The sequence below is a fragment of the Phodopus roborovskii genome, unplaced genomic scaffold (assembly GCF_943737965.1).
Source record: "Phodopus roborovskii unplaced genomic scaffold, PHOROB, whole genome shotgun sequence".
NCBI lineage: Eukaryota > Metazoa > Chordata > Mammalia > Rodentia > Cricetidae > Phodopus > Phodopus roborovskii.
The window spans coordinates 1,109,385-1,129,145 of NW_026126418.1; the positions used below are offsets into that span (position 1 = coordinate 1,109,385).

Sequence of the window (19,761 nt, forward strand, 5' to 3'; positions counted from 1 at the left end):
AGAATGACATCTCCCATCAATGGGATCAATGTCTCTGTATTCTTACAACTGATGAAGGTACCACAAACATGGTACCACAAACATCTATCTATGAGATAGATGAGGAAACTGACAGTTTGAGAGACTAAGTTGCCTGTGATTATGCAGCTAAAATGTGAAAGTGCCAGATTTAGATAAAACCCTAAGTCTTCCAAACACTGACTACCCTTAATTCTACTTCTGAAGCATGAGGTTAAAACAAAACTGAACTCTGCTTGCCTAACAAAAGTGTCTTTCTGAAACTTCCAAGTTCAAAAGATCAGCTTTTCCATGAGGGTTTGGGAGATCTTGTGAGGTTTATCAATAAAACAACTGCACTTAGACCCATGGGGGGAAATCATATAGAGCAAATGAAGAAAGACAGAAATGTGGAAAAAAAGGTGAATCTATACTTTCCATATTAACAGGCAGCTGAAATAAATTAAGTGTAGCTGTGTTATCTTATTGCCTGTATTTTCAAAACTGAATAATTGGAAAGAAAGTGCATTCTATGGCACCTACCTAAATCTAAAGAGGAGCCTTTTTACAGGTGAAATACAGTTTATATATATATATATATATATATATATATATATATATATATATATATATATATAATTTTTTTCTTATTTTACATACCTATTCCACTTCCCTCCCCCTCCCACCTATGCCCCCAACACCCCTCCCATCCCATCCCCTGACACACACACCACAGGCAGGGTAATGCCTTCCAGGAGGGATCATCAAAAACTGTCAAGTAATTTGGAGAAGGGTCTAGGCCCTCCCTCCTGCCTCTAAGCTAAGGGAGTATTCCTCCATGGGGAATGTGCTCCCAAAGTCCTTTTGTGCAACAGGGACACATCCTGGTTCCACTGGCAAAGGTCCCTTAGACTTCCCAGGCCTTCTAACTGAGACACATGTTCAAGGGGTCTGAGTTGGTCCAATGTTGATTTCCCAGCTATCAGTCTGGGGGTCCATTAGCTCCCCCTTGTTCAGCTCAGCTGTCTCTGTGGGCTTATGTAACCTGGTCTCAATCCCATTTCTTATCACCCCTCCCTCTCTGCAACTGGACTCCAGGTATTCTGCTCAGTGTTTAGCTGTGGGTGTCTGCTTCTGTTTCCATCAGCTACTAGATGAGGGTTCTATGATGGCATATAAGTTAGTTATCAATCTCATTATCAGGGAAGGACATTTAAGGTAGCCTTTCCACTGTTGCTCAGATTATTTGTTGGGGTCATCCTTGTAGGTCTCTGAACATTTCTCTAGAGTCAGTTTTTTCTTCAAACCTATAATGGCACCCTCTATTTTGGTATCTCTCTTTTTTTCCTCTTTTTGCTCTTGTTTATTTGTTCCCCAACTAATCTCCCTGGTCTCATATGTTCTCCTCCCCTCCCCTTCTATTCTCCTAACTCCCTCTCTACTCACTGACTCCCCACTCGCAATATGCTTAGAAGATTTTGTTCCTTTCCCTTTCTGTGAGGGAACTTGTGTGAATCTCTTAGGTTCCTCCTTGTATCCTAGTTTCTCTGGGGGTGTGAATTATAGGCTGGTGATTCTTTGCTCTATGTCTAACATCCATATATGAGTAAGTACATACCATATTTCCATTTTTGTAACTGGGAACTTGAAGAAACCATCCTGAGTGAGGTAAGCCGATCACAAAAAGAGGAACATGGTATATACTCACTCAAATATGGATTCTGAAGAGAAGTCTTGATCATAAGACACAAAGGAAAACAGGTTATGCTAAGAGGATAAAAATAACACACAGGATAAAATTATTTGAACAATTTTTATTAAATTTATTCACTTTATTTTATGATATGTTTTTGCTTGCATGTATGTATGTGCACTGTGTGTGTGTGTGTGTGTGTGTGTGTGTGTGTATGCACATGCATGGGTATACATGCTTGGTGCCATAGAGGTTAGAAAAGTATATCAGATCCACTAGAACTGGAATTCCAAATGATTTGAATTCATCAAAGAGGGTTTTTGGGAATCAAACCCGGGTCCTCTAAAAGAGCAACAAGTGCTAATAATCATTATATTTTCATGTGACTGAGTTTACTTATAGCACCAATAATGGAAAATTAGTGTTGTAGCTAGAAACACTTATCCTTCCTTATTTATGCTGACCACTAAGCCAGAAATATCACCATTACCTAAACATGCTAGCTTATTCTGCCAGAGTAGCTCAAATTCTCTATAAACTATAAAGATATCTTTTTAATTATGAATAAATAGTAAGATATGGGCTGAATCTATAGTGCAATAACCATATCACAAAATGAAACAAAGAAATGGGGAGATTTCTTTAGGTCCTTTGAAATGGCACTACATTCTTTTATCCCTTCAACCAAATGCCCTCCACAAGCATTGACCAATGCAAAGGACATTCTGTATTAGGTACTCCAAAATTGTCTTGAAGACTTTAAAGGTAATTAGCTAGTGTCTTTACTGAATTAGAAACATAATCACTGAACTAAGGACAGCAGAGGTCAACTAAGTCATAGTAAGTTCTACTGGTAGACTACTACTACTGGTAGACTACTACTAAAAACTCAATCAGAGGCTGAGTGCCCATATGGAGCTGTTACACTTACATTTTTACCACACCATGGCAGGATGGTTTGGGTCAGCCTTCTAAACACTACACCAAATGTGAAATGAGCAGAGGCAAGAATCTACAGAAACCATTGTTACTTTTCAAAAAATCTCCACCTGGTAACTGAATGTGGGGTGTTTCGGCTGTATTTACTTAGGAGAGTCATAGACCCTTGCTTTGACTATCAGAGACTATTCTGAACTTCTTTTCACTACAAGGGAATATTATCAAAAGTGTGTCCAGAAGTAAATCATTTTGAATCTGGTTGGGACAGGAATATGTGTGGGAAGTCTGGAGGACAGCTCCATGTAGATATTACAGAATGTATACTTTTCAAATAGATATACTTCTTGTTTTAAGAAGAAAAAGAAGGCTAAACATAGAAGGATGGATACCCACTTTTACTACTAGCATATATATATATATATATATACATGTATATATATATATATGTGTGTGTGTGTGTGTGTGTGTGTGTGTGTGTGTATCATATTTCAGTTCATTAGCTATTTAGAGGCATTGAGCAATGTCAACATGTACTGTGAGACAAAGGAAGATGACAGACACTGTTCTTTGCTTTCATGGAACTTGCTGCTTAAAAAGGAAAACATATTTTGGAGAATTAATTACAAGAGTGACATCACAAATATAAACAGAGACTGTGATAGTACTTGACAAGTTAAAGTTTAAGATTTCTGAGCATAAAACAAAAATTGGGGATGGAAAGATGGGTCTAAGAACTTTTCCATGTGACAGGATATCAGTTTACACAACCTGAGTCAAGCAGATCACAACTGCCTATAATTCCAGTTCTAAAGAATTTGGTGTCCTCTTCTAGTCTTCATGGAAACATATACACACATTTACGTGTGTGTGTGTGTGTGTGTGTGTGTGTGTGTGTGTGTGTGAGAGAGAGAGAGAGAGAGAGAGAGAGAGAGAGAGAGAGAGAGAGAGAGAAAGCCATCACAGATATACACATAAACAAAATTATTAAAACCTGGGAATCATTTTAGAGTCCAGGTATCTTAAATAAAATCTATCCACAATTTGATTCAAAAATCTCTTAAGACATCACAGATATACCTGGAGAGCCTGCCATCATGGAAGTCTGCCACAATCGTTACCAGCATTTTGTCTTTTTTTTGTGAGAGTAGCTCAGTGAAAGGTGTCTGAGTGTTTTATTTTTAAAAATATGGTTCAGGTGGTAGCATCTGTGATCACACAAAGGAGAGAAGTAGCTGTATTCTTCAGACAAAAAAATATGTCATAAAAATATTACTGAATTCACGAATGGAAGCTCAGCCAAAATGTGAGATATAAAATCTGTAGACTTATCTGGTCTCCCTATTTCAGAAGAATAGCTAAGACCTAAGACATACTGAGACACCCATGTTCACACAGCTCTTGGCAAAGCATTCAGATGCCTGAGTTGTGTGTAACTGAAACGACTTCAGTTAAATAGTTCATGGTCATTCCCATGTGTCACATCTCCCCAAGTCATCAAGTACAATTAAGAGGATGGACTTTTATGGGTAACCTAGACCAGTTTTTTTTTAATGAGTTGAATTTGGGGTTTCAAATAGAAACAAAACATTGTATTATCCACCACTGAAGTAGTCACTCAAATTTTCTTGTAACTGCATCAAAGTCAACTTTTGTAAGACAATAATTACATGGAGTATATTTACAGGTGTGCTGGCTAGTTTTATGTGAATATGGCACAAGTTAGAGTAATCAGTGTCTAGAGAGCCTCATTGAAAGAAATCCATCCAGAAGGCATTTTTCCTCAGGCTGTAGGAAAGCCTGTAGGTCATTTTTTTTTAAATTATTGATGAATGGTGGAGGGCCCAGAACATAGTGAGTTCTGCCATCCCCAAGCTTGGAAGTCCTGGATTCTATAAGAAATAAGGCTGAGCAAGGCATGGGAGCAAGCCCATAAATAGCACTCATCGATGGTCTCTGCATTAGCTTCTGCCTCCAGGTTTCTGTCCTGTTTGAGTTCCTACCTTTTTTCCCTTTGATGATGAACAGATCATATTGAAGTGTAAGTGAAACACACTCTTTCCTCAACAAGTCATTTTTTATCATGGCATTTTATCAGAGAAATATTAAACCCAACTTAGTAATAAACCTAAATGGAAATCAGACTTAGGGAAAATATTGAGTGGTTCTTGACTCCTCCTAAATATTTCCTGTATGGCCAACATCAAGGGTGACAGTTGGAAATGTAGTTAATAGATGGGGTCTTTTTTCAGAAACATGGCCTTTAAATATCTCAAAATGTTAGTGATTTAATCATTTTCCAATATAGTACTGGAAAAAGCAATTTAACAGGAACTAGAATAATGGTAGAAATGGTAGTAACAGGGGTATTCTCTGGAGCAGCCTAATAAAAAAGTCACAATTTTAGTTCCAGTACTGTCTATGATATGATAACATTTCCTTCCACTCAAGAAAGTATAGCAGAACACTATAAGAGAAAAAAGTGGCAACAATGGGATACTTTGGTAGTGACTCTTAAGAGAGATACACCTAAGCAATTCTACTTTGTAATATTAGGATAGAACACATCTATTATTCATTGATTATGAAATGAAATGTACTATGACTGGATTGCCTCAACAGCAAGTCACTGCTCTACAGTGCAGAGCTCAGTTCACTTTCTGAGTAATGCCAGATTACCCAATGTTTCATGATTCAAAGATCATTGAGCATATATTGAGAACCACAATGTATATCTCATCCAACAGAATGCCCTATTTCACAGGTTTCTGCTTCCAGCCATGTGTCAAGTAATGATAAAAACACGGTACTAGATGACTTGATCCCTGGGTGCATATTATAAAATTCACTTAATCAACCCTTAATAGTACAAAGAAACACCGAATGTTGCTTTTTGATACATAGGGGAGATGTATATAGCACTTTGAGCAAATGTTTTACAGAAAATATTTTTTATAAATGTAGGAGTAAACTAAAATAAGAAGAATAAAATAGCTAATATACAAACAAGTGAACTTATTGTCTATTATCATCACCATCAAAATATATGTGCCTAAAGGAGTTGAATATGGTATACTTTAAAACGTATTATTATTGTTGGTGGTGTTGGTATATATGTATCTGTGTCTGTATCTCTGTGTAGGCATTGCAAGCTGTGCCCCCAGGGAGGTCAGAGAACTAATTTTGAACATTTATTTCCTCCTTCTACCTTCTACTGTGGGTGAGATCTGTGATCACAATCAGGTTATCAGGCTTGCAGGGCAAGTGCTTGCTGAGGTATCTCATCTATCATGAGTGCTATCATCTTTATGGTAGCTCAGTAGGTTCATTGACATTAAAATCACCCACATGCATAACTAATGTGTCAACAATCTCACTAGACAAAAGGAAATTTTAGCTCCTTTATAATTTTAAGGGAATGACTATCTCATTCTCCATTTTTCATTAGTCCATGTTTGTGGAAAACGTTATCATGCAGTTTATGACATTGTTTTCTGTTTCTTTTCTAGGGAATACATGGAAGATACTAATCAGATCATATTACAGAAGTGGGCACAATTCTTACTCATAAAAATAATTCTCTTCTGTGTTGGTGTTGTTGCCATGATGGAATTGTTTTATAAAGATTATGTGGAGTCTTAGGAAAGTATACTCGTGAAGCTAGCGGGTACAACAGAAGCAAACTATAGGATGGGATGGGCTCATTTGCAATGCATACACTTCTAGTCAGGATTTAAAGCTGCAAGAAGACTCAAAGTGAACATCACTAAGTCAATATGTGTCCTTCTTTTGAAGACTGCTAAATTTACTCAGGGACTGTTTTATTAATGGCTACTGTTTATGTTCATGAAAACCCCTAATCTGTAATTACTTTCTTATTAATGTTTATATATTGTTTGAAATCAAGACAACTCTGAATGCCTAGAACAAAATGGGTCATGTTGCTTGCTTAAAGTGCATGAAAAATTTGTGTTGTTACTATCTTATATGTTGTGTAGGGTTATGAGTAGGTTTTCCCCACTGGTCTGGGGAATTAACACACACAGACTCTGTATTTGATATTATACTGTTGGCCAGTTACTAGTTTCTTGTTGGCTAGCTCTGTCTTAAGTATTAACCCATTTCTATTAATCTAAGTATTTCCACGTGGTCTCATCTTACCAGAGATTAGGGTCGGCATTCTGCTCTCTCCAGTCTCTATATGCTGATCCCTCCTTACTACTTCCACGAATCCTCCTTGTCTCCTAGTCCTGCCTACCTTGCTTTCCTATTGGCCAACAGCGCTTTATTCATTAACCAATATGAGAAACATATTTACAGAATGACATCTCCCATCAGTATAGAATTGACCAGTGACGCTATTTACTTAGAAATTTCATTGTAATAAAAGATTTGATTGTGAACTTCTATTCTCTCTTAATCTAATTTTAAGAAAATATGCCTTTCAAATAACTTTCTCCTTTTTATATGAGAAGCCAGCATTAACATTAATACACTCATATCTTGTCCTATTAACCTTTTCATGTCAGCAGGATCTGTATAGTGCCTCCCCTTCCCATTTCTTTTATTAACTAATGTATGGCTTTTGCTCTTAACTAGTCTAACTAGAAGGTTTATCAATTTCTGCCTGAAAACTTGGAACACATTTCAGATATTCCCTCTGAGCTTTTATATTTAACATTAACATTTTATATTTACAGTGTAGGCACATATCTCAGAAGTGCATCACTCAGTGCACATGTGGAATGTGCCAGGATTGGACTTTGATACTCCAAAACAAAGCAAAAGCAAGTTGGAAGACAAATGCTTTTCAAAAAGCACAAATTTGGGAAAAGAGAGGCAAAGATGCCACTATAGATAACTTGATTATGCATGTGGAAATATCTACAAACAAAAGCTAATTCAGATAATAAACACCATGAAAGAAATTAAACAATAGAAAAATAAAGCCAAGATTTGCTGCCTTTGAATACAAAGACTGATATTATCCACAAAAGCAACTATTGAGTCAATATATTACCATTCAAAATACCAATAGAAATTTATAAATTTATACAAATTGATTCCTAAAAGGAATTTGAAGAAGATTTTAAAGGGCTCCCAGTATTTAATCTCAGAATATATTAGACATTATATCAATTAAAGATATGTGATTCTGTGATATTGGTATAAGAAATGCTTACAGATTTATATATATATATATATATATATATATATATATATATATATATATATAAACACACACACACACACACACACACACACAAAATCCTAGAACTAGATCCCTATATTTGTGATCAATTTTCAAAAAAATGCTAAGATAATTGATGGAAAAGTTTGTGGTTAGGAGGAGCTGAACATGATACATAAAATAAGTAACACTGACTTATATGTGTTATCTAAAACAATATAACAGAAAAAAATCTTTATGCCTTACTGTAAACAAGAAATTATAAAGATATAAAATGTACAGGTCTTACCACAGCTAGGATCTCTGTTGATGTTCCTGGCCCATGTTGTCACCAAAAGCTACACAGATGCCTGGGGACTAGGCTGCACCATGAAGCCATAGTGGTGTCCCGGGGTCATGCTACTGATAAAGCCAATCTGAGTTGCCTTTGCTGCCACCAGGGTTATCATCATGTGATCCAGCCGGGATGTTGCCAAGGTTAATGTGTGGGTCCATAGTCCTACTGGAGTTAGGGTCTGAGTCGATGTCCATGGCTCTTGTTACCATGGAGTACCATGTGGATGCCCAGAATCGAAACCGCCACCTGGGACCGTGTTGGTTACCTAGGACCATGCAATCTGAGCATGCTGTGCTGCCACACAGGACCACAGTGTTGCCGGTCCTGGGCTACTATTGAGTGCCATGTCTGGATCCATGCTACTGCTACAGTCGGGATCTGTGTTTATGTCCATGTGAGTTATGTTATTATGGGGGGAGGGTAGGGGCCATAGGAACCATGAGTGCTAAAGTCTGAGGCCTTTCCTGAGCTGGGTCCATCCTTCCCTGGCCCTAGGCTGGTTGGCTCTGCGCCTCACTGGCACAGCAGTGCTGGTCCCAGCACTCAGTGGAGAGCAGACACCCCTACTCGGAGAGATAGCACCACCCTTCGCTGCAGTCATGGGAGAAATGGGCCAGATGACATAAGCCTAGAAGAGCTGACTTCACCCCTCTCTTGAGGTGGAGGCATCGCAGTGGCTCAGCTAAGTTACCAGCCAGAGAATATCCCCGGCCTTGCGTTGGCTCACCCTAACATACACCATCTATGACTGGTCCTGTGTAAAGACAGCTACAAAGTACTCCATGCCTCGGGGCAACAGCAGGATATCCGAGAGGAGTTTCAGTGAGGGTCCAGTGATGAAGGTGTCCCAGAGGACTTGAACCAGACAAAAGATTGTTAGCAAAGTACACTTGTGGGTGGGACTGATAGTAGGTGACACACTGCAGGTCCCAGTGCCACTAGAATGAATGGAGAGGAGTTGGAGAGATGGGAAAGAGGAACAAGGTGGGGTTTTCTGTTTGTTTCATTTTTAATTACTTTTGAGGGGTTCTTTGGGGGCAAATGCTACAGAGGTAAGGGGCGGGACTAGTAGGAAAGCAGGGTCGAGTACATAATGTGAAATTCCCAAAGAAACAATAAAAAATAGTTTTGAAAAGATATAAAATGTAGAAACCAGATTAGATAATGAACCTTTTAAACTGTATTTCATCAAAATTCAAAATGTCTGTTCACGGAGAAATATCATAGATGCCGTTTAATGGAAGACATCAAGTAGAAAATATTATGAATCTATAAACACGTATATACATCTATAATACATATATGTAACAAAAGTACAATATACATACAAATTATATAGACATATATTACAATACTCCAAACCAATGATGTGCAATTAAAACAACATCAAATGGTAAAATATTTGAATAGATGTTATTTAACAAAAAGTAATATTTGGCTACCCAATAATTTCATGACAAGATATTTAAATAATACTGGAATCATACCCTACTGTAAACATGGTGAGTAAAAGCAAAATTAAATTTTAATTAATTTGAGAAATTCATTGGGATAATAAAATTAAAAATTTAAAAACCTCAAGTGTTGGTGAGAAGACAAAGAAAAATAGATTCTTTCAACATTGATGGTAGAAATGTAAAATTCTACAATTGTTTGTGAAGTTTGTAGTCTCTTATGAAATAAACACACAATTGCCACACACCCCTGGAATTCCATTAATAAGAGCAAATTAAATTAAAATATGTATTCAAAGAATAAGTCTATATGAAAAGGAAATATATGTGAAGTTTATAAAATTTCATGAAAATTTATGGAAAGTATATGAAAATTTACTTATGTGCAAAAATTGTCAGCTAGAACTTATTTGTAATGATAGGAATCAGGTCAATTGTTCTGTGGTGTCCAAGATATTATTCTGGAGGGATTTTTTAATATACTGATTATGATGGAGATTTCACATATATATACAAATTTGTGTGTAAAAATTTACAACTACAACAAATTCATTTAATCCTATTTTACTTCATTTATGTAAAACTCCTTTTAAGATGATACAAAATACTGCTACATTTCTCAGCCTCATTCAGTTTTTAGCCATTTCCAACTGTCATCACACATGGTCAAACATAAGAACTGAGGAAACACATTTTCCAGAGAGATACAAAGACTTAATCTATGACTAAGTCCTTTTTTTCCCCCTGTGGACTCCCTTGTGGTGTTAGTAGAGTTGATTCTATGAGTATTAAATACTTGTCAAAACTACACCTGAAGTCCAGAGCAGCATTTCATAGAAACACATGCACATATTTACCTCCGGAGAAAAGATGAAGGACATTTTGGGAATGCCGATTTCCCTAGTAATTGTTTAATGTGCATATTTGTAGAATGACAGAGGAACAGCCAACAGTGAGCACGAGAGAAGAGCAAGGAGAGTAGAGTTGTAATTATCACCACATTGGAGACAGAACCATGATGGTAAAAGTACGGAAAACATGAAAACCACTAAAATGTGAATGGGAGATTAAGACAAAATAACACAAAAGGTTTTGTTCAGACATTAATACAACATTATGGTACTTTGAAAGACTTTAATAATGTATTTATTGAATTTTTAATTATTCTTGGTTATAAGGTAGAATACGATTTTCTGCAACCAGGATTTTCAAGAAACTGGCTAATACAGGTTACAGAGGATAAGAATGACCTCTTCTGAAGCTGAGAGAAGAAAAGCATAGAGAAAAACATCTCATGGATGCCATGTGTTCTGGGAGGCTTCCTGTGGAAAAACAAAATATTCCTACTAAACTCTTTTTTCTATAATACAAGCTTCCTTCCTAGATGCATCATTAGGCATATAAGATATTTTAATACCTTCTTGGAACACCACTAGTGGTTAAATTAAAGTCATAATCCTAATTATTTCTATTACACTTTCTTTTCATTATGTTTTAGAAGTTGGTCAGCCCACATTTCCTAGTTTTTAAGATCCTGAGAGGATGACTACAAGGAATCTTCATGTCTATCAGAACTGCTAAAATATACCATGGAGATCTGCTACCAAAAAAGAAAAAAAAAAAAAAAGAAAAGAAAACCAATACCAATACATTTTATCTTAGGGCTGATAAGCTGTGAAGCTCATACACATAATAGCTGAAGTAATGTGGATTTCTAGTGAAAGAACAGGGATATGGTGAACCTAGAATAAAGGGAGTTTTTGCAAACCAGAAAAGCCTTTGTAGAGGCTTTGTCATCTCCTATCTGGGACAAGTGGAAGTCTACCTTTTAAGAATATCATAACTTTTTCCCAACATAATCTTTTTATTGATTATTTGAGAATTTCATATCATGCACCCGGATCATACTCAATTCTCAGTCCTCCCCATCTACCCACCTGCTACCCCCTCAAGTAAGATCACAGTTACAATGTGTGTTGTCCATATACTCACTGGAACATGGTCAAACTCCAAGTAGCTAGCCCCCTAAAGAAAACTAAGCCGTCCTCCACCTACACACACACATATACCCAGAAGCCATCAATTGTAGAGAAATACATTTCAGAATCCTTACCACAAATTTTAACAGTTCAATGGTTTCCTGTCTAGGCTGTTAGGTTTCTTTCCTTTCATTTTTTTTTTCTTTGTCAGTGTGAAAGACTGACACTCTCAAACTACAAAAAAAAAAAAAAAATGTGTTACTGACATTTCTTTTGTGGCACTATTTTAAGGAACTAACTAAACTTGAGAAATTTGTAATACTTCCATTGTTTAACCTGGACTTAAATTTTCCGATAGTCTGAGAAAATTCAGGCTACAGTATACAATTCCAAGTTATCACCAAAATTATGTCATTAGGTACAATACATACAAACAAATAATGCATCTCAGGTAAAATCTAAATGTTTCCTGTGTTAAGCCTCCATAAGCCAGTTGGCCTCTTATGAAAACTTTAAATCATTACTTATCTAAGTATATGATTTTATATGTACAAATAGGGTAGATTATGGGAGGTACTTTTCTTAATATCTACACAAAGACACTTAAACATGCTTATACATTTATGTCTTCTTAGACCTCACATGCATTTTTGCAAGACATATTGTGAAGTTGCCACTAGAAACATACTACCTTCAATCATAATGAGCATTATAGAAAAATGGTGTGTACTTCAAAGTTTATAAACAACATATGCTTATTTTACACAGTGTGAAGAATGAGAACATCAAGGTAGCAGCAATTTTAGGGATTGGTGAGAGTATACATTCTTATTCATATACAGTGTCTCATAGCTATTTCATCATATGGCACAAGAAATAAATAGGTAGTCTGAGTCTCTTTCATAAGGGAACAAATTCATTTATAAGGATACTGCCATTCTCACCTAATTACCTCCAACAATGCCTCACTTCTTAATATGTTGTATATCATATAGCATATTATAGATAACAAGTCAGAAAATACTAAAATGTGTTGATTTAATATTAAAGAATGAAAAAAAGCTATTTCCATCGGGATTAGTTTGACCAAGAGCAATCTGAAATTTCAATTCTCCAAATCTCTCCCTTCATCTTCTATCTCGATGTAGTCAGTAATCTGTCTTTCTGCTATGTGCCTGTGTTTGATGTGTATGAGTTGTGCCTGTTCCTAACAAAAGGCTTTTGTCTATGTTTACTAAACAGAAGAGAAAACATGGCACACAAAGGGATGAGGGATACTTTACAGAAATCTTCAAGAGCATTTTATAGTCACACTAGAGAATTGACAGCACAACTGAAAGCCCTAGAACAAAAAGAAGCAAACTCACCCTGGAGGAGTAGTTGTGAGGAAATAATCAGTTTGAGGGTTGAAATCAATAAAGTAGAAATTAGGAAAGCAATACAAAGAATCACTCTAGCAAAGACTTGGCTCTTTGAAAAATCAACAAGATAGACAAACTTTTATCCAAACTAGCCAAAAAGCAGAGAGAGAACATGCAAATCAGCAAAATCAGAGATGAAAAGTGGGACATAGCAACAGACACTGACGAAATCCAGAGACTCTACAGGTCATACTTTGAAAACATGTACTCTACAAAATTTGAACATTCAAAAGAAACAGACAAATTTCTGGATAGGTACCACTTACCAAAATTAAATCAAGAACAGATAAGCTATTTAAATAGACTTATAACCCGTAATGAAATAGAAAAATGCTCACGGCCAGATGGCTTCAGTACAGAATTCTACATCTCTCAAATTGTTCCACACAATAACACAATACAATAGAAGCAGAAGATTCATTACCAAACTTTTTTTTTACCAAGCTACAATTATCTTGGTACCCAAGACACACAAAGACACAACTAAGACAGAACTACAGACCAATATCCCTCATGAACATTGATGCAAAAATACTCAATAAAACACTGGCAAATCATATCCAAGAACACATAAGAGAAATCATCCACAATGACCAAGTAGGTTTTATCCCAGGGACGCAGGGATGATTCAACATATGAAAATCTACCAATGTGATCCACCATATAAACAAACTGAAAAAGGAAAACTACATGATCATTTCACTAGATGCTGAAAAAGCCTTTGACCAAATTCAACACCCTTTTAAGATAAAGGTCTTAGAAAGATCAAGGATAACAGGAACATATCTAAACATAATTAAACCAATATAAACCAAACAGCCAACATCAAACTAAATGGAGAGAGGGGTCCACTCTCTACATTTCTCTTCAATACTGAACTTGAAGTTTTAGCTAAAGCAATAAGACAACAAAAGGAGATCAAGGGGATAAAATTGGTAAGGAACAAGTCAAATTTCATTATTTGCAGACGATATGATAGTTTACATAACTGACCCGAAAAACTCTATCAGGGGAACCTACAGCTGATAAACATCATCAGCAAAATGCCACAAGATTAATTTAAAAAAATCAATAGCTTTACTATATATAGACAATAAAGGGGCTGAGAAAGAAATCAGAGAAACATCACCATTTACAATAGCCACAAACTACATAAAATATCTTGGGGTAATGCTAACCAAACAAATGAAAGACCTATATAGCAAGAACTTTGCATGTTTAAAGAAAGAAATTAAAGAGGATACCAGAAAATGGAAAGATCTCCCATGCTCTTGGATAGGTAGGATCAACATAGTAAAAATGGCAATCTTGCCAAAAGCAATCTACAGAGTCAATGCAATCCCCATCAAAATCCCACCACAATTCTTCACTGACCTTGAAAGGCTAAAGCTCAACTTTATATGGAAAAACAAAAGTACAATAAAGGAACTTCAGGGGGTATCACCATCCCCGACTTTAAACTCTACTATAAAGCTATAGTCCTGAATACAGCTGGGTATTGGCACAAAAATAGACAGGTAGACCAATGGAATAGAATAGAAAATCCTGATATTAAACCACACACATATAAACACATGATTTTTGACAAAACAGCTAAAAGTATACAATGGAAGGAGGAACAATGGTGCTGGCACAACTGGATGATGGTATGTAAAACACTGCTGATAGACCCATGTCTATTGCCATGCACAAAACTTAAGTTCAAATGGATTAAAGACCTCAATCTAAATCCAGCCACACTGACCCTCCTAGAATAGAAAGTGGGAGGAACCCTAGAACAAATTGGGAGAGAAAGAGGGAGGGAAGAGAGGTAACTGGGATCAATATATAAAATAAGAAAAATAATAAATAAATAATAGCATTTTATAAGAGAAGAACTTATATTGCTACTCCCAGCTGACCCACAAGTACTCAATCTAACAGACATTATAGAATCATATCTGCAAGTTACTTCCAATATTTATGTAGCTTTTAAATTAAGGTTGTTTCCAACATGTTGGCTACTTTCAGCAAATGATTACTATGGCACATACATATATACATACATACACACATATATTATTCTGGATAAGGAGCATGTAATAGCATATAACTCAAGATTGAAGTTGTGTTTCTTTTTGGTTGTAAATATTTAGCACATTTTTTTTAGTTTATTGAGATAAATAACACTTAGTTGTCTGTCTCCAAAGACTTTAGTTTAGTATCAAACAATTTTAAAACAACAGCTTGTTACCCACAGAGACAAGAAATACTTAATAATGCAGAAATAGGGATTTTAGATGGTTTAAGCCATAAATGCTATGTATAATTAATCATTTATCTTAATTATCCCATTAACTGTCTCAAAATTAAGAAGTGGTACAAAATGTGATTATGTTCCATATATATATATATATATATATATATATATATATATATATATATATTGAAAATTAACACAAATGGGATTTAGAGACTTCTTAAGTATCAGATTGTAGAATTTAGAGTCCCAAATTTTCCTTGTATCAATAACTATGCTCTCAAACACCATTCTATATAATTGTCAATTCAGTCCTATACTAATATATTGATGTGTACCATATGTAAAAACTTAACAGATGGTGGGGAGATGACTCAAAGAAGGAGAAGTGTTTGCTGTGAAATCTAATGACCTGGGTTCACATCTCCAGAAGCCATGTTTAGTCTGAATGCCTTAGGATAAATATCTGTAATGGCACCCCACCCATATTGAAAGTTGGGAACTGAAAGCAAAATTTCCAAAATCCAGTAAAGGCTGACTAATCTTACTTAAACAGTCACAAAGAGAATTCCTCTGTCTCTCACTTTCTCCCTCTCTAACAGAGACAGGGGGTGGGGGGTAGAGTTAACTGAATTAACATAGAATTTTTAATCTGATAAGCAAAACTAAAGTCTGAAGGGTTTGGTAACAGAACTCACTGTTTTCTATCACTTGTACTTGGGCTTATAGTCCAATTTCCTGGCTCCTATATTTTTCTTCCACAAAACAAGGGTTTATATACATCAACTGAAGCTTTTCTGCAGCTCTGTTGTTTCATGGCTCCAATTCTAATTAGAAGTATCTTCTTATTCTCTTTGATAAGAAAAAAAAATGTGCAAAAAACCTTAACTATTAATTATTCACAGAGCTTTGAAGTTTTCTCCATATCTTTCTTTACCCCCTATTCCCTCCCTGGGTCTGAATAGAGTGAGACCTGCTTTTTAAAAAAGGAAACTTTTTTCTGCTATTCAGATAACCCAAGGTTATCTTGCAAAGCTATTGTATTACTTCCACTTAAAAAACAATAGTACACATCAAGAAACCAGGGATATAAACATACAAATAAACAGATCATTTTCAGTAATATCTGCTCCTTTGATTTCCTAACAGAAATGCCAAATGATGGTAATCTCCTCAATTTTGCATCATAAATATAAAGTATTCCATGGGGGCATCTTTAGAACCAAATATGGAAAGGACCATAAACATTCAACTTTAGAATTTTCCATGGAAATGCAGGTGTCATGGTCAAGGGCATTTTGTCCTTTGCCTTAAGTACCCTATCCATGTCACCAGTTTTTTGTTTTTGTTTTTGTTTTTTCCTATTAAAAGTGTTGAATATATTCTAATAATACCAATATTTTCATTATTCCGGTGAATTTCAGGGTCTCCTGCTATACAAACTCTGTTAGATACTGCATTCCATTGCAGTATTTGGTTATTAATAATAGAGCCTAATGCATATACTATATGATAAGCACTGTTATCTTTATTTTTTCACTGAGGCTTAGAAAAAGAAATGATTTCCACAGAGCCCCATAGCTAATAATGCAGTCATATTGTTTTTTCTAATGCTCTTAACTTCCTCATTGTTGAGATAATTTTTCCCACTGAGCATCAACTTACTAAAGGATAAATGAAAATAATAGAGCTGATCTGCTTTATTGTGGACAAAAGGTTCTTTTGAATCTAATCAGGCCATTTACTAACACTGGGTTTCAGGAAATAAAAGTATTTGTGCACATACTGAAATTGGCTGAGTGGTGAGGTGACAGGGAGACAAACATGTAAGAAGAACATGTCAAATACATAAATATATATATATATATATACAAAATCTTTAACTAGCAATGGTAACAAGAATTTGTTGCTTGTAGAAATGTACTAAGACTAGAGGAACTGCAGACTGGCTGACATGTAGCCAGAGGAAAGAGACCCTAAAGAGCAGCAGCATTCATCCTTCTCTGCTTTGTGAATATACACATATTATGACCAGCTACATTATGTTCCACTGCAGAGCCTACTCCACCAGGATGGACTTTACCGCCTCTAATCAGGAGAAAAAGAAAGCCTTAAATGAGCTTCTTACCAGGTACTCATGTGGTCACAGTAATAAGAAAAGTAACTACTATATAGAAAAGCAGTACAGAGAAGGGGACCTTTGCCATGATCTTACCATGTGATCCATAGGCATTTAGAACTGGTTTTTCAGGAGAAATGTGGAAAAGAGAGAACAAAACCATGTGCTAAAGAAACCCGAGAATGCTGTAAGCAGAATTCAATGGGTCATTCTGGCAGGAGTTGAAAAAAACAAGAATGCTAATAGAAATGAAGACAGTAGAAGTCCAGCACATGGTAGACAAGGACAAGGACTGTATTGGGAACTGGGTTATATGTCACTCAATTTGTCTTTTAGAAAAGAATCTGGCTGTATTTTGCCCATGTCATTAAATAATAATTAAGGGTGAATTCAAATGTTTAGAACTACAGTTTTTGGTGGAAGAAATTAGAATCCAGCGTAAATCTAGGTGTGATGTGATTACTGCTCAGGGCTCTTAGATCATATTCAGAGAGGTCAGAGAAATATGAAGCATTTGGAATTGGATGTGGAAAGGAGCATTAAGTCTGGCACAAACAGAGCACAAGACTCTTAATCTCAGCGACATGGGTTTAAGCCTCATGTTGGAAGACAGATGTAGCATGGATAATAAAAAACCCAGAGACAGATATTAGGGTTAAAGCTAAAGAACAGAAAGTCAAAGCAGCCAGATACTAGCGAGTTCTCACTTCTACCAGTGCTTAGACTGAAGGGGCAATCCACTGAACCACACACTGCTCCAGATTGCATTACTCCTCAGACTGACTCAAACTGCCCTGAGCTCCTGTCTCCTCCTACCTTATAGTGCTTTCTAGTGCTGGAATTACAGGTGTGTGTGTGTGTGTGTGTGTGTGTGTGTGTGTGTGTGTGTGTGTATGTGTGTGTGTATGTCACCACTGCCTGGCATCTATGGCTAGCTACTGTGGCTACCTTTGCACTCTGATCTTCAGACAAGCTTTATTTGTTATATCATAAAGTATTGCCACACATAAGTGAATTCAAAGGTGGGGACAAGACTAGTAGTGGAAGAAAGCATGTCTAATTGTTAAACAAAATTATTGGCATTAAAGAGAAACAGGGCGCTCTTATATGGAACCACGGGTAAGATGCCCTGTAAGAAAAAAAAATGTGAAGATAAGAATTCAATTAAGAAGAGGAAGTGTGAGGTAAGACTGCCATTGAACTGATTCTCTGATCAAAAGCAGTCACTTAGGGAAACATGTTGCTAGGTCAGCTACTAAGGTAAACAAGGGTCATAGCAGCTATAAGAGTAGGGGGACCAGAAGACATCTTGAGCTGACAAAGGAAAGGAACTTGTCACTATCATTCACATGCTGCTGGTCTTTCAGAAATGAAAGTACAAGATGTATGGGGTGGTAGAGGTTTGTACTAAGGTTTCAAAAGGTTACTAAGGCCAGGAAATTTCCTGTAGGATTAGATACTGTGTATTAAAACCTGAGGCAATGGTTAGTATACTGATGAAAGATGAAGAAATAAGGAATAGCTACTCAAGGAAAGAAGCTACATGTATTGTACATAGTTAAATCATAGACATAGAGCTTTCTACAGCTTCTAAAGAATGTATGATATATCCACAAATCCAGCTTCTGTAATGTAGATGAATGCAGGGCTTGGTAATTCTCTTTCTGGGTTCCTATCTTACTTTGGTCTAGTCATTGCTTGATATATTCTTGTATTAGTGTTCTCCAAAGGAACAGGAAAGATGGAATGAATTAATATAAATTATAATATATTTCTATATTAAAGAGGGATTCACTAAATTAGCTTAAAGAATGTGGTTTTGATAGATCACCAATAATACTGGAGAGGCCAGTAGTTGCTCAGCTCACAACCCTGGATGCTTAAACAGTCCTAGACAGGTGATAAAGGCCTCACAAGATTCCTGGGATGTTTGCTGTGGTATTCAATTTATGTTGGAGTCCCAAAGAATATAGTTCTGACTATTGAGAAGGAATGAGTCTGAAACAGAATGGATGGACTTACCAGTGAGAACGAGAGCAAATAGGCAAGAGAAAAATTTCCCTCTATCTAGTCTGTCAACTGAAAGCACTGTCTAAATTTAGAGTGGGTCCTCCTGCTTCAAATAACCTGAAATTCAAGAAAATACATCACAAGAGTGACCGGCTTCTGTTTCCAGGTGCAGTCAATTGTCAGTCAATGCTTTCCTTTCCTCACTTGAGAACAAGAATGCTTGCTTTAAGCCAAAATATACTGGAATGTAGTAAACTTTTAGAATTTTTACAGGAGTTCATAGTAAAAAGATCATATGATGAATTTTATGGGAAAATAAATATTACATTGGAAAATAAATATTCAGACCAAAACATTACACTTTGGGCATTACAGCATTATTAAA

The 19,761-nt window shown here is 36.1% G+C and overlaps 1 pseudogene; it reads right to left on the reverse strand.

The window, feature by feature from the left end:
- The window catches only part of LOC127221802 (N-lysine methyltransferase KMT5A-like), a 55,944-nt pseudogene that overhangs the window by 24,543 nt on the left and 11,640 nt on the right, over positions 1-19,761 (reverse strand).